Source organism: Miniopterus natalensis, chromosome 16, assembly GCF_054644295.1.
Source record: "Miniopterus natalensis isolate mMinNat1 chromosome 16, mMinNat1.hap1, whole genome shotgun sequence".
NCBI classification, from domain to species: Eukaryota; Metazoa; Chordata; class Mammalia; order Chiroptera; family Miniopteridae; genus Miniopterus; species Miniopterus natalensis.
Window position 1 is genome coordinate 10246945 of NC_142096.1, and position 13213 is coordinate 10260157.

The 13213-nt window shown below is 41.3% G+C and overlaps 1 pseudogene; it reads right to left on the minus strand.

The window, feature by feature from the left end:
• Positions 1-784: 784 nt before the first annotated feature.
• On the minus strand, positions 785-1354 carry LOC107546018 (peroxiredoxin-1 pseudogene; annotated as a pseudogene).
• Between the last annotated feature and the right edge of the window lie 11859 nt (positions 1355-13213).

A 13213-nucleotide genomic window follows, 5' to 3' on the forward strand; every position in this document is an offset into this window, starting at 1 on the left:
TCAATCTGCAGATTCCATCCCCTTTGCTTCAGTACCCAGTTTGAGGATGGATATGTTACCCAAGCCCAGCAAACCCATGCCAGGACTTACAACAGAACTATGCGAGTGGAAGTTCTTTATCTGCAGGGACTGCCAGGGCTACTTACATGCGGCAAGCTGGCCCGAGAACGAGGCCTACGTGGAAAGCAGAGCTAAGGTGACTCTTGATATGATTTGAACCCCTAGAGCAAGCCAGACCTGATGCCAACATGATTTGGTTGGGGTTAGGGAATAGCGGAGCTAGGATCAGAGCCCTCAAAGCAAAGCACTAGCTCAGGCACCGATCTTGTCTGTGTATGTGGTGGTGGTCAGCACCAACTAAGTGGGGGATAGGACTCCAAAGAGAACCCCCAAGAGCGTGCATGCGCGCATGTGCGTGTGGGTGCACAGTCCAGGCCAGAACAGGGCAGACCCCCGGGGGACTTGCAGCCAACAGAGAGGAGGGCTGCTCTACTCAAATGGGAAGTTTTACAACATTATTGACCTCTTTGTATGGTGTGCAATTTGCTTGGACCCAATAGCTTTCTGGTTTAATCTTCTGCCTCCATAAGTTCAGGCCATTTCCCCCAGAGAAGGAAAACTGGCTCCTCCCCACCCCTCTCCCAGCCCTGCAGGAAAAGCCTGTCCTGTCCCATACTCCATCTGGGTTAAGTCTAAGATCTTGTGCTTTAAGCATGGCAACAGTAAAAAGAGGTTTTGTTCTCAAGGCCATCCAGTGCCACATGACCCTAAAACGGCCCAGTACTCAGTCCTGATTAGAGGAAAAGTATTTGCTCTTTTGGACATCAGGTTTGATGGTATCACTGGCAGGCTTCCAACCAGCTGGGCACCCTTCCCCATGTTTGTCAGTGAGCTGGAAAGCCTGACCTCGTCTCAGGGTCTCATTTACAGAGCGGCCAACAGGGAGAGGTTGTTTATGGCGATCTGGCGAAGGATACATTTACCATCAATGATAAGAGTCCCCTGAGTGAGATGCCTTCATCAGCCTTTGAGACCCCATAGTCCTGAGCAATGGTGAACTTGGCGTCTGACACCAAGGGAATGTCCACGGGTCCCAGTCTTTGTCGTTTCTTGGGTGTGTTGGCCCATGCCAGGTAACAGAAGTGAGAGTCCACAGAAGCACCAACCACTTGGCAGCTGAGTTTCTCAAATTCTTCTGCTCTATCACTGAAAGAAATTATCTCCATCGGGCACACAAAGGTAAAGTCCAGAGGGTAGAAGAACAGCACATATTTTCCTCTGCTCCATCTGGCATAACAGCTGTGGCTCTAAAGTTGGGAGCAGGGTGCCCAATTTTAGTGTTTCCTGAAGACATCTAGCTGTCAGCAGCACTGAGACAGAAATACCAAGACCAGTCAGGAAGATGACTCACATATCAATTACTTTAAATGCAAATGGTTAAACGTTCCAAAAGACACATGGAGGCTCACTAACAGAACAAGATGTTTACATATGCCGTCTATAAGAGACTCACTTCAGATCGAAAGACACACAGACTGCAAGTACAGGGATAGAAAACGATATTTCATGAAAATGGAAACCAAAAGCTGGGGTAGCAATACTTAGACAAAATAGATTTTAAAACAAAGGCTGCACAATAAGAGACAAAGAAGGACCCGGCAATTCCACTCCTGGGTATTTATCCAAAGAAACCCAAAACACTAAATTGAAAAGACATATACATCCATATATTCATTGCAGCATTGTTTAATAGCCAGGGTGTGGAAGCAACCTAAGTGTCCATCAGCAGAAGAGTGGATACAGAGGTAGAGCATTTATACAGTGGAATATGACGCAGCCATGAAAAAGAATGAAATCTTGCCATCTGCAACAACATAGATGGACCTAGAGGGTACTGTGCTGGTGAAATATTCCAAAGCTTGAGCCCCTGAAGCATCACATACCAGCTGTATGATCTTGTCGGTAAATGAGTATGGTAATACTTCAGTGGATTGTTGTAAAGGTTGAATATAATGGCGTATGCAAAGCACCCTTCATGGGGTCGGCTCAGAGTTGACATTCTGACATGTGTGAGCTCCTGTTTCCCGTTTCCCCATTCCTTCTGATTGAACTTCTTATGGCCTGCCTCTGTATTTTGTCCATTTGTTTGTTTTGTTTTTGATATTTCCCTGTAGCTTGGATAACATTTTTCAGCTGAAAATTTATTCAAGTAAAGTAGGAATTCAAGGCCTCTACTGTATTTGTCTATTTCATTTCTCAGGCTAAAAGCAAATGTCCATTAACAATACATACAGATATATATTTAATTGCATTCTATATTTGATGTACAGGGTTTTATGATTTGCTTACTATAAGAATTTATGACCTCCTACTAGAACCATACTTCTTAAAGTATTTAACACTGAACTTCATTTTCTTTAACTTTTACAATTGTTAAAATATATCATTAAAAGCATTTACACATTTTCCATTTAAGTTAAATTATACACTAGACATAGTAGCTTAAAAAATACTTGTCTTTTCAGCTAAACATATTTTTCCTTCTACGAAGGCTCACAAACTAGATTGCACAACGACATTCTGTTATCTTAAAAGATTGCACATGTTGTGCACAGACCAAATGGTGTCTTTTTAGAATTTTATTTTAAAAGGGAGTGTTTATTCAACACAACTGATTTACAGAAGTGTTTCATTAGGTTTTTGGTTCCAAAATGAATTGCATTCTTCCTTTGATATCAGATGTAATTTATCAGTAGTTTCAATGTCTGCTCCTACAAAAATACCTCCCTTTCAATACCAGGAATACCTGCCAGAAATGTGGCAAAACTCACTTTATCAGTTTAAAAATATACTTTATATAGCAAGTGAGAGACCCTATAAAATTGATTTGAAAACATATACAATAATACATAAGAATGAAACAAGAGTTATTACCATTGTTATGAATGAAACAAGAGTTATTACCAGAGTTAAAATATTTTATTTCCTTGAAAGAAGAACTCCAGAAACATACTCTAATCCTACTTGGTTTGTGTTGCTCTACCATTCTAGGAGATAATTCTATCTTGTTTTAGGAAGTCAACTATGCACACCTTGAAGACAGATGTAAAAGGAAAGGAAGAGCACTTCTCAAAAGGCATGGTGTAACCAAGTTAACCAAGATGTGTGCGTGCACACACACACACACCCCAACACAATATTCCCAGCTTTGAAAAATTAAGAATGTCTATATACTAACTCCCTAAATTTCCAGATCTCTCCACTGTATGTGTGGCCTCTTACAGACCTGTTGCAATATGAAATGTTTTGCTATCAGTTTTGAGCTACTTTGAAACTTGTTTTCAAGAAAGTTTGGTGTGGTTTGGTTTTAATCAGAAGCAAGAACTGTGCTTTCTGACAGCCTGCTAAGTGCTTTGGCTGAAGTCCACTTTTATTTGTTACCTTGATCTTGAGAGCTTTGCAACTTGGCATTCAAGTAAAGTTCTGGAAGGAAAATAAAAGGCAGCAGAGCCAAAGAGTCTCATGAGATATATTTATTTTTTATTTTTCACTTGATATTTATGATCAGAAATATATAAAGACTTATTGTAAAAATGACAAAGAAGCTGAAAACACTGGAACATACAAAGAGAAAAGTTTCTTTATATCATATCACTTAGACACCCTACTTCAAAACTTGAGTAAATGTCCTTTTAGACCTCTATGTATTTCATTGAAATGGGAGAAAATGAACAGAAATGATAAAAGTAATTAAAACATGCTGGCAAGGTAAGGCTATATTAGAAGTTCTTGTCCTAGCATCTATTAAAACAAAAACTAGAAGTCTGATTTAATTAAATCAATGGACACGCTAGGGGACTGCCAAGCTTCCCTAGATTTGGAGAGGCTAGCAGAAGTAAAACAGTTATTTTTTCCACACCTAGGAATTGTGACTTCTATCCCCCACCTAATTCTCAATATTGTATCTGTGGATACCAGCTTTGCTCTCCAAAATCCTCAGAATGAATGATCTTATCTATCTCCATGGCTTCCCCTGTATAAAATGACCCTCAAGGAAGCACACTGACTAGTGGAAAGGAATGAAAAATGTACAATAAATGCAATATAAGGCAAAAGCCAGCCAGTAGTATAAGAGATAAACAAAGTTAATAGTATGTTCCAAGGGCGAAGAGAACACATTTAGTCTTTTTCTAAGAAAACAGAAAACAAGAAGTGTCTTTGGTGCTGGGCCCTAAAGCATGGGTAGGACTGAGCCAGGTGGCAAAAGAGGAAAGTATTCCAAGTAGAGAATTAAATAGGAAAAGAGACATAAAGGGAGGAAACCTGCAAAGAATATTTAGGGAACTCTTTTTTTCTTCCCTTGGAACACAGGTCACATATAAAGAACCTACTAGGAGATAAGAATAGAGATGTAGAGATAATATTGTAAAGCACTTTGAATTCTAAACTAAAAAATCTCTCATTTCATTTGGTAGGAGATATGGAGCCTGAGAATATTTCTGAAGAAGGTATAACAGGATAGGGATTGTACTTGAGTAAAATTAAACAACATCCTCAAGGATCTAAAACAGGAATCCAAGGAGGGTTGTAATCCAGAAATGTGGCCATAAAACTTGGAAACGATTGGTGGAATATGAAAGGTGGGTGAGAGGGAGAATCTACACTTTTAAGCCTTGGTGACTGGACGGTTGATAGTATGGTGGTACTAGAATGATAAAGTGAAGGGCAAGCCACTGGGTAGAGTGCAAGACTGATTTCTGCTGAGTTTATGGTGCTCATAAACAACCTAGATAGAGCACAGCATTTGGAATCATCAATATAGTTAATGCCTCTGGAATAAATGAGGTCCCTGAAGCAGGGAATCTATAAACAGATAAAGACAATAAGGGCAGAATCTTGCGTAAAACAGATGACAGAGGAAGCTCCATCAAGGCTGCAGAGCTACACGATTCAACTCAGGGGCCACTAGTCCAAGCGGCCTTTGAACACTTGGGATGTGACTAGTCCAAACTAAGTTGTTCTACAAAACACATACCAGGTTTCCAAGAGTTAGTATTAAAAAAATGGCCCCCTTTGTCTCCCCTCTATGTTACATGGCATGTAAAACAAACAACTACCCATAGCTGAACAGAATGCAGAAAGAAAAAGAAAGAGACAAAACCTTTCACCATTCATATTTGTTTACCTGAACGGTGAAATGTTGGTGAAAGGAAACAATATTATCTAAATAGAAGAGATAAATCCGCTTTCAACATTTTATTTTGTTCTGAGAGCCACTCCCCCACAAAACCGCACACACATGTGAAGCAAATACACATAATTGGAATTCAAGAAATATTTAAGTGGGTGAATGAACCTGAATAATTCAGGTTCCTGGCATAAAACAAATGCCACACTCAAACAGGGAATTGAAACCTGGTGACTAACCTGTTTTCACTGAGCCTCAGATTCATCTATTAAAAGGAAATTGTGGCACCTATTTCTTAGCGTTAATGTGTAATTTAAACATTACACATGATCATGTGTACGGCACACTTAATGTAAGTACCTAATTATAACTTTAGAAATGGCAGGAAGTCCTCAGACATTATAAACATCTCATCAATAGGTTTATATTTCCTCCCATCCCCCCTTCTCAGGCAGCTCCTGCCCATGTTCTCCCCATTTCAATTCTCTGCTTGCAAACGACTGTGTATTAGTCAGCGTTCTCCAGAGAAATAGAACCAGTAAGATTTAGAAAAAAATATGTTACAGGAGTTGGCTCCCATAATTATGGAGGCTAAGCAGTCCCATGATCTGCTGTCTGCAGCTACAGGCCCAGGGAAACTGATGGCGGTTCTAGTACAAACCGAAGCCGAGAACCAGGAGCACGGATGTTGGTGCAGAAGAAAGTGGCTGGCCCGGCTTACGTGGGGAGCAAATTCGCCCTGCACCCACCTTTTGGGTTTATTCAGGCCCTCAATGGACTGGGTATCACCCACCCACATTCGTGAGGGTGATCTTTCTCATTCTACCTGTTCCAGTGCTAATCTCCTCTGGAAACACTCTCACGTGCACACCCAGGATAATGTTTTACCAGCTTTCTGGGCATCCCTTAGCCCAGGCAATCTGGCACATAAAATTAACTATCAAAACACACAAAAGCACTGACCAAAAACACATGGGCATTTGTGAAAGGCTATACCTGCAGCCCTCTGTTCCCATCAAAACCCCAAATTTCTTTTCCACTTTATATCTGATATGGAGCCAGATGGTAGATGCTAAGCGTGGCTTCACATTTCTGTGGGACCCAGGAAGAGGGGAGTTTCTGTTCTGAGGGTTTGGGCAGTTCCAGGTCACTGCATGATCTGCCCAAGAAGGGCCTGAATTGTGTCCCTGTGGCATGTGAGGGAGGCAGCTGGCGCTTCCTCTGTTCACTGGACACAGCCCGGTCCCCTCCTGGACTTTTCTCCTATTGGGCTGCTTCTGTAGATTGCACACAGAATCACAGCCCAAGGCCTTCTGCTTAAGCAGCAAATCACCTTTTTGAAAAATTTTTATTAGTGGTGTGTGACCTTGTTTATGGGCCTTCGTGCCAGATGCCACCAGGACATTTGAGCTGAAGAATCAGTACTACTATGATAAAAAAAGAAAAACTATAAATTGTGAGCCGGAAAAAAAAAGAAACCTTGATAACAACAACATAATAAAAGTTCTTTTAATCACCCAGACACCTGTTTGTGTGTTTTTACCTCCTGAAAAATAAGCTGATGCTTTATGTTATTATAATAAATATAAAATAGAAATGTTTTTCTGCACTGATATTTTAAAAAGAGACTTAAGGCTGCTTTACATGTCTTCTTTAAAATACTTTCTTAGGTGTTAGGGCCACTTAGAAAATGCCTGGCCTGCAATCCTCTGTTTTCACCGGTCTTCCAGTTACACACAGAGGGCTCCTCACTAAATTTAGCCTTAATAAAATTTCTGACAAATGAAATCAAATTTTCAAAACACTTTCAGAAGTGCCAGTGAGGAATTACCTACTGATTTGCAGCACCCAGCAAACTTGATTCCTGCCCAGGCCTGGGCACCAAAGCGGGCTTTGTGTTTTCACCTCGGCTGGGTCTCTAAGAAACAGGTGGGAGGTGTAGCAGGTGTTTGCATTTGTTGTGAACCGAGAGCCAAGGCTCAGGGTATATTTGCTGAATGTCTATGGAAGTCGGTCATACACCTAAAGGAAATAAAACCGCAGCTCCGATCATTTGGCAACTCTCCCCCCCACGTGTTAACTCACCGTTCATTCCCTCCACACTCACCTTTTCACTGCCACGTGCAAAGCAATAAATTAGATGCAGCGAAAGGAAGAGGGATACGGCCTGGTCCCCCCCCTTAAGAAGCTCATGTTTCTGTTGGGGTCACTGCCCATAACCAAACCTTCAATTAGGTCACAGCTCAAGAGCTATTACAGGGATGCCACTGTTGCTAATTTTTTTTTTTAAGGTCTGTATATGTAGTAATGTCACCTGAAACATGCAATCATCTTCAGAGACTGAGAAAATGAGGCTCAAAATGGTCAAGTTCATGGAGGGACATCCATCTTGCAAATCATTTCTAAAATGGTTTGCATTACATACACAGACATAAATTATCAGGAAACTATAAGCCCAAATAATTTTTTCTTCTCCGTCTGTATTTTGTGGGGTGAACCTACCATGTGTTACTGCATTAAACTTTCAGGATTTTATTTCGCTCTGAGGCTATGGGCACGTGGATAACTCTTTTTCATTTCCTCCATATCTTATACTCAATATCTTTTGCACAAATAACACCACTTAACCTTTCCCTCTTCAGCAATGTGTGAGAACAGATTGCTCTGTTCTCCTGCGCTATAGCATCAGCTGTCAAACAGCAATGCTATTTTCACAGATACAGCAAACAGGGAGGTCATTTAATAAGTGCAGTTCCCTCCTATTAATCGAATCACACAAAGGACTAGCCAGGATCTCCCTACGCCACAACCAGACTGACATTTGAAAAAGGCAAATTTTAACTTGCTACTCCCCGGCTTGGAAGCTGCATATAGTGTCCAATTACTATTGGGATGAAACCCAAATTTCTTAACACAAGGCCCAACAGGATCTGGCTCCTTTCTACCTCTCCAACTTCGACGTCCCCTCTCTCTCTTTCTTTCTCCTCCAAGCTCTAGCCACTCTGACCTTCCATTCTTTATTCTTCTGGACCAGAGATTTTCAACAGGCGTGCCATGGGATTTTAGTAATGAGTTTATGTGCCACGAGATGAGAAAAGTTGAAAATCACTGTTCTGGACTCTGGAGCTGAACTGCCTGGGTGTCGGTCCCCAGCTGGCCACTTATGAGCTCTGTGATCTTAGGCAAGGTACCTACACCTGTGCTTCAGTTTCCTCACCTGTAAAAGAGATGTAATAAAGGTACCCACTTGACAGTGATGTTATGAGGACCGGATAATACACGTGAAAGCGTCCATTTGCGTCTGGCCCACAGGTAGGGCCAGAGGAGGACTTCTATTATTTGCTATTCTTGCCTAAGTGTCTACTACATGCCTTTGTCTTTGTTTATAATGCCGCCCACTGCTCCTTTTCTTTAGCTATGAAGAACACTTACTCTTTAGACACCAGGTTAAATATTCTGTGCCTGCAAAACCTTTTCTTCCTCTCCCATTAGACCAGGACTCTCTGTTACACACTCTCCCAGCACCCTGTATGTCCTAATTAATTGTTAATTTTTTAAATTCTTTTGCTTGAGTCCACCTCTGTGGCTCCCTGACGGTAGAGGCCCAGTCCATCCTTCTTATGACATAACCCTTCTACCCTCTCACCCTGACACAGGAACAACTCTCAATAGCTTCACTGACTGACTCGCTTCACTTGTTTTCTCTTGCCCTTCCTGTCCGGCGTGCGGAATGGACAGTAGCAAGGAGCCATGTGGCTGGTGGGGACGCAGCAGGGCCCTCGGGACACACCTGTGCTCTGCAAGGCCTCGGCGCTGCATCTCCATGGAAGAAAATATGAAACGGCCTGGAGAGAAGGTTGGCAACCTAGGGAACGGGTTGGAAGGTCAGAAAGGGTGCGAACCGCACACTCCTTATAAAGGAATGAATAATTACCCAACAGTGTTCCTGAACTTGGGACAAAGTGGGTCAACCATAAGCGGCAGGAGGTACAAGTGGACACCTCTGCAGAGACCTCGCCTACCCAGCCATAGCTCTGCCCTTGGCTGAGTAGGAACAAAAGCCTGGCTGTCCCAGAACCTCCTTCATAGTTTTCCAACATCTCTTATAAGAACTCCAAAGCATCAGGCTTTCATCAAGAGCATTTCGATCCATCTACTTCCTCGGGCTCACTTCCTGAATGGCGTCTTCATGTTTGTTTTCTCTTTCCCTCGCTTGCTTCTTCAAGGCCAAAGTCAATTCTGGTGAGCTCCACAAAACATGTGTTAGGCTATGTGCTCACTCTCTCTTTCTAAAAATATGCATCTGTCCATTTGTGAATAGCTTTCTGTCGTTATACATAATTTCTTTTCCTTTCTAATGATTAACAGTTAAACGCAGTGACTCCATTTATTTCCCCTTCCCATGCTTCCACCTTTCTGCACCATCCCAAGTTAGCCACAAGATGGGAGCCTTACAACTCAAATAGATTCTTCATCCTAAGTTGCTTAAAAACAGGTCAACTTACTTCCATCCCCTGATGATTAGTGATGATGAGCATCTTTTCATATACCTCTTGGCCATTTTAATGTCTTCTTTGAAGAAATGTCTGTTCAGAACCTGTGCCCATTTTTAAATCAGATCTGTTTAATTTTTTATTTTTTACTAATGAGTTGTAGGAGTTCCTCATACATTTTGGAAATTAATTCGTCAGACATATAGTTTGCAAATACCCATCAAGAAATTGCAAATGAGAACCTGTTGGAGGAGGTCTTCAAAAAGACTGCCAGTTGACCCACACACTGGACCAGGCATTTGGAGGCCCCTCATCTTCTCTATGGTCCCTGGAATATGCCTCCCACTTGCCTTCCTGGGTCCCAGAAGCTGCTCCAAGGATACAGCCTTGAGATAGAAATGGGATGTTGAGACTATATGAACTGGTTATGTGACTGAACCTACTTACAGCTTCCTGTGTACATGACTGAACCCAGCTAATGTTTCTACATTATAAATGGAGATTAGCGCCTAATTCTCACACCTACCTGTAGTCCTTCTTTGCCTAACTCAAAACTTTGGTCAGCAATCAAAATATTATTAGACATAAATCTCAACTCAAATGTTCTGAGACTCTGATTGTACCTGATTTTATCTGGAGGTGGGGGTGGAGAGAGAGAGGGAGAGAGAGAATTGACACATGATTATGGAGGAGGCTGGGAAGTCCCACAATTGCTGCCTGCAAGCTGGAGATCCAGGAAAGTCCTGAGAACCAAGGGAGCCAACGGTGTGCATCCTGGTCCGAGGGCAAGAGAAGAGATGTGATGTTTCAAGGGAAAAAAGGAGTGAATTCTTCCTCCCTCTACCTATCCTATTCTGGGCCTCAAAGGATTACACTGGGTTATGCCCACCCGTGCTGGTGTCCCATGTTGGTGTCCCAGTTAAGTTGACACATAAAACTTACCATCACACAGATGAAGTCCATCAGTAAAGCAAACCGGCTTAGCATCTTTCTGGGAGTTTCAGACTTTAAACAACACATCATAAAAATCTCACTGCCTTTACCTTGGCCAAGAGCCAAATTGAGACATACAGGCGCCCTCAAAAAGAATCATAGAGCCGTCTCAGTTCTCCACATTTAGATTCTCAGCAAATGCTTGTTTATCTATTGAGAAGTTTATTTACTGAATAATGTGATTTGGTCGCATTTCAGACTCACTGATGCCTATATAAAGGTATGAAAGATGCTTTTTAGCCTCTTAGTAAACCCTTAAAATAATTCCTTAAGTAGAGAGAAGATGATTGATTCCACATCCCAAATCTTGAGCTATTTCTCTGTTGGCTCTCTTCTTAGAAGAGAGTGAAAATTTAATCCTGTTACATGCATTCTAGTTCATAAGACATAATTGTCTTTGTGTCTTTGAATGCTTCATTTTAATTTAATAAGTTCTTTTAAAGTCTTAAATTATTTAAACATAGTAAGTGAATGGCCTACATGCCAAGGGCAAAGTGCCTTTACTTAGAAACTGAAATTGCCTTTTCCTGAAGATGTAATACAAACAGGAATATGCCATAGAGTATACATTTAATAATGACCATAAATCCAGAGATAGCATTGTTATAAACATAGAAGTCTGGCAAGTGCATGACCACCTAACGGTTCCGACGGCCAGGTTGATCCAGTGTAATACGTTGGTGTTAAACAATACTCTGAAACTAGAGGAGCAATTCTAGCCACTTTGGTCTGGGAACAGCATGCCCCAGAGTCCTGAGTAAGTCAACAGACTAAACGTTCTGTAAGGAGAGAGGCCCTGTCTGTTTCATTCACAGTTGTATCTCCAGTGCTTTGCACAGCGATGGCACATAGTCTATGTTCAGTACACACTTGTTGAATGAGTGAGTGAAAAAGCAAAAACAAAACAATGACCAAAGCCTTGCTTACAAATGTGGCCTAAATTATCACTTAAGTTGAGGCCAGAGTTCCAATTCTCATTTTCTTGGAGAGAATTCAACAAGACTCAGGTGGTCATTTTTGTGGGAAATTAGAACTGGCTCCAGAAGCACCCAGCCAACTTCAACCCATAGGTGGGGATGTTTAACACCATCACTGTTCCCCGTTAGTGAGCAGAGCGTTTTCAGTTTTACCCAGGTTCTGGTAGAGGCATGGTAAATGTAGGGATTGGAAAGATAATGGCTTTAGTCAAAGAAAGAGTAAAGGTAAGATCCTTTTAAAATATAAAACAGGGCACATCTCTGCCTCAACTCTCCAACGGTTTCCTTTCACATGCAGAATAAAGTTCAGAGTCCTCACCCTGATGTATGAGGCCTGATCAACATGATCTGGCACCAGCCTCATTCCGACCTCACCTCCCAGAGCCCTTCCCATGCCCATGTGCTCAGCCTCACTGGCCTTCTTGTCAAGTGTCAGACATAACAAGCACATTTGTAATCCTGGTGTGTTCTCTCTGCACGCTTTTCCTCCAGGCCTCTGTGGCACTGACTTCTTGGCTTCCTGTAAGTCCCTGTCCAAATGGCACCTCCTCAGAGTGACCTTCTCTGGATAGGCAAAGTACCTATGACTCCTGGGCATTATATTTTGGATTTATTTACTCGCTTGCTTATTGTTTGAATTCTCCACCAGGATATAAGTTCCTCAAGGGCGGGCACTTTGCTTTTAGGCGTTGTTTCACTTTTGTTTGTTTTCCGTATGCTGTTTCCCCAGTTCTTACAACAATGGCTAGAATACACAAGGTATTCCATAAATACTTTTTGAATAAATAGATGATTGTAGAGATGGATGAATGAATGCCATGACTGCTGGGTGGACTCTGGAACAAGCAAGAGGAAATTTCCTTAATGTCACATAAGCAAAAACATACTGAACCATGACAACAAAAATGAGAATGGTGCAGAGAGAAAAAATTAAACATTTTTCTAGTTTCCCTTTCTTCAGATACACTTGACCTTCCCTTGTATTTATATGCTGTGTCCCCGGGTTGCATAGTGATGCATAGTTCTTGGTACTGCGCCAAACAGTTCAGAGACCTGAGGCTAATTAACACTCCATCCAGAAATGTCAATACAGAAAAGTAGATTTGAGGGAGAAACAGTTAAAGGCAAGACCTGAATGGCTTTTCTTGACTGATAGTACTGAAATATTAGCAAGAAGATATTCAACTCTTCATTTTTCTAAAAATAAGAAAAGAAAAATATACCCCTAGCTGACTTACAATTATTGAATATTTTTAACAATTTCTTGAAGGAATCATTAAAATTTCACTGGGGAACAGAAACACATTTGTACTGGGCATTCTCAGAATCACTAAGCAATAGTGAAAAAAATAGAGAGAGAGCATTTTTAATACTAAAAATAAATAACCCAAACTATTCCATATTTGTAAATCCCTGTTAGAAACAAATACTTTGCTTGCTAAATATAAATAGCAATCTATTTAATTTTTCTTCCTTAATACAAGAAGATAATTATATGTGAAGCAGATGTAAATAATGAGAATTAAATTTCGACAAATATTTAGAAGGACCATTAAGAACAC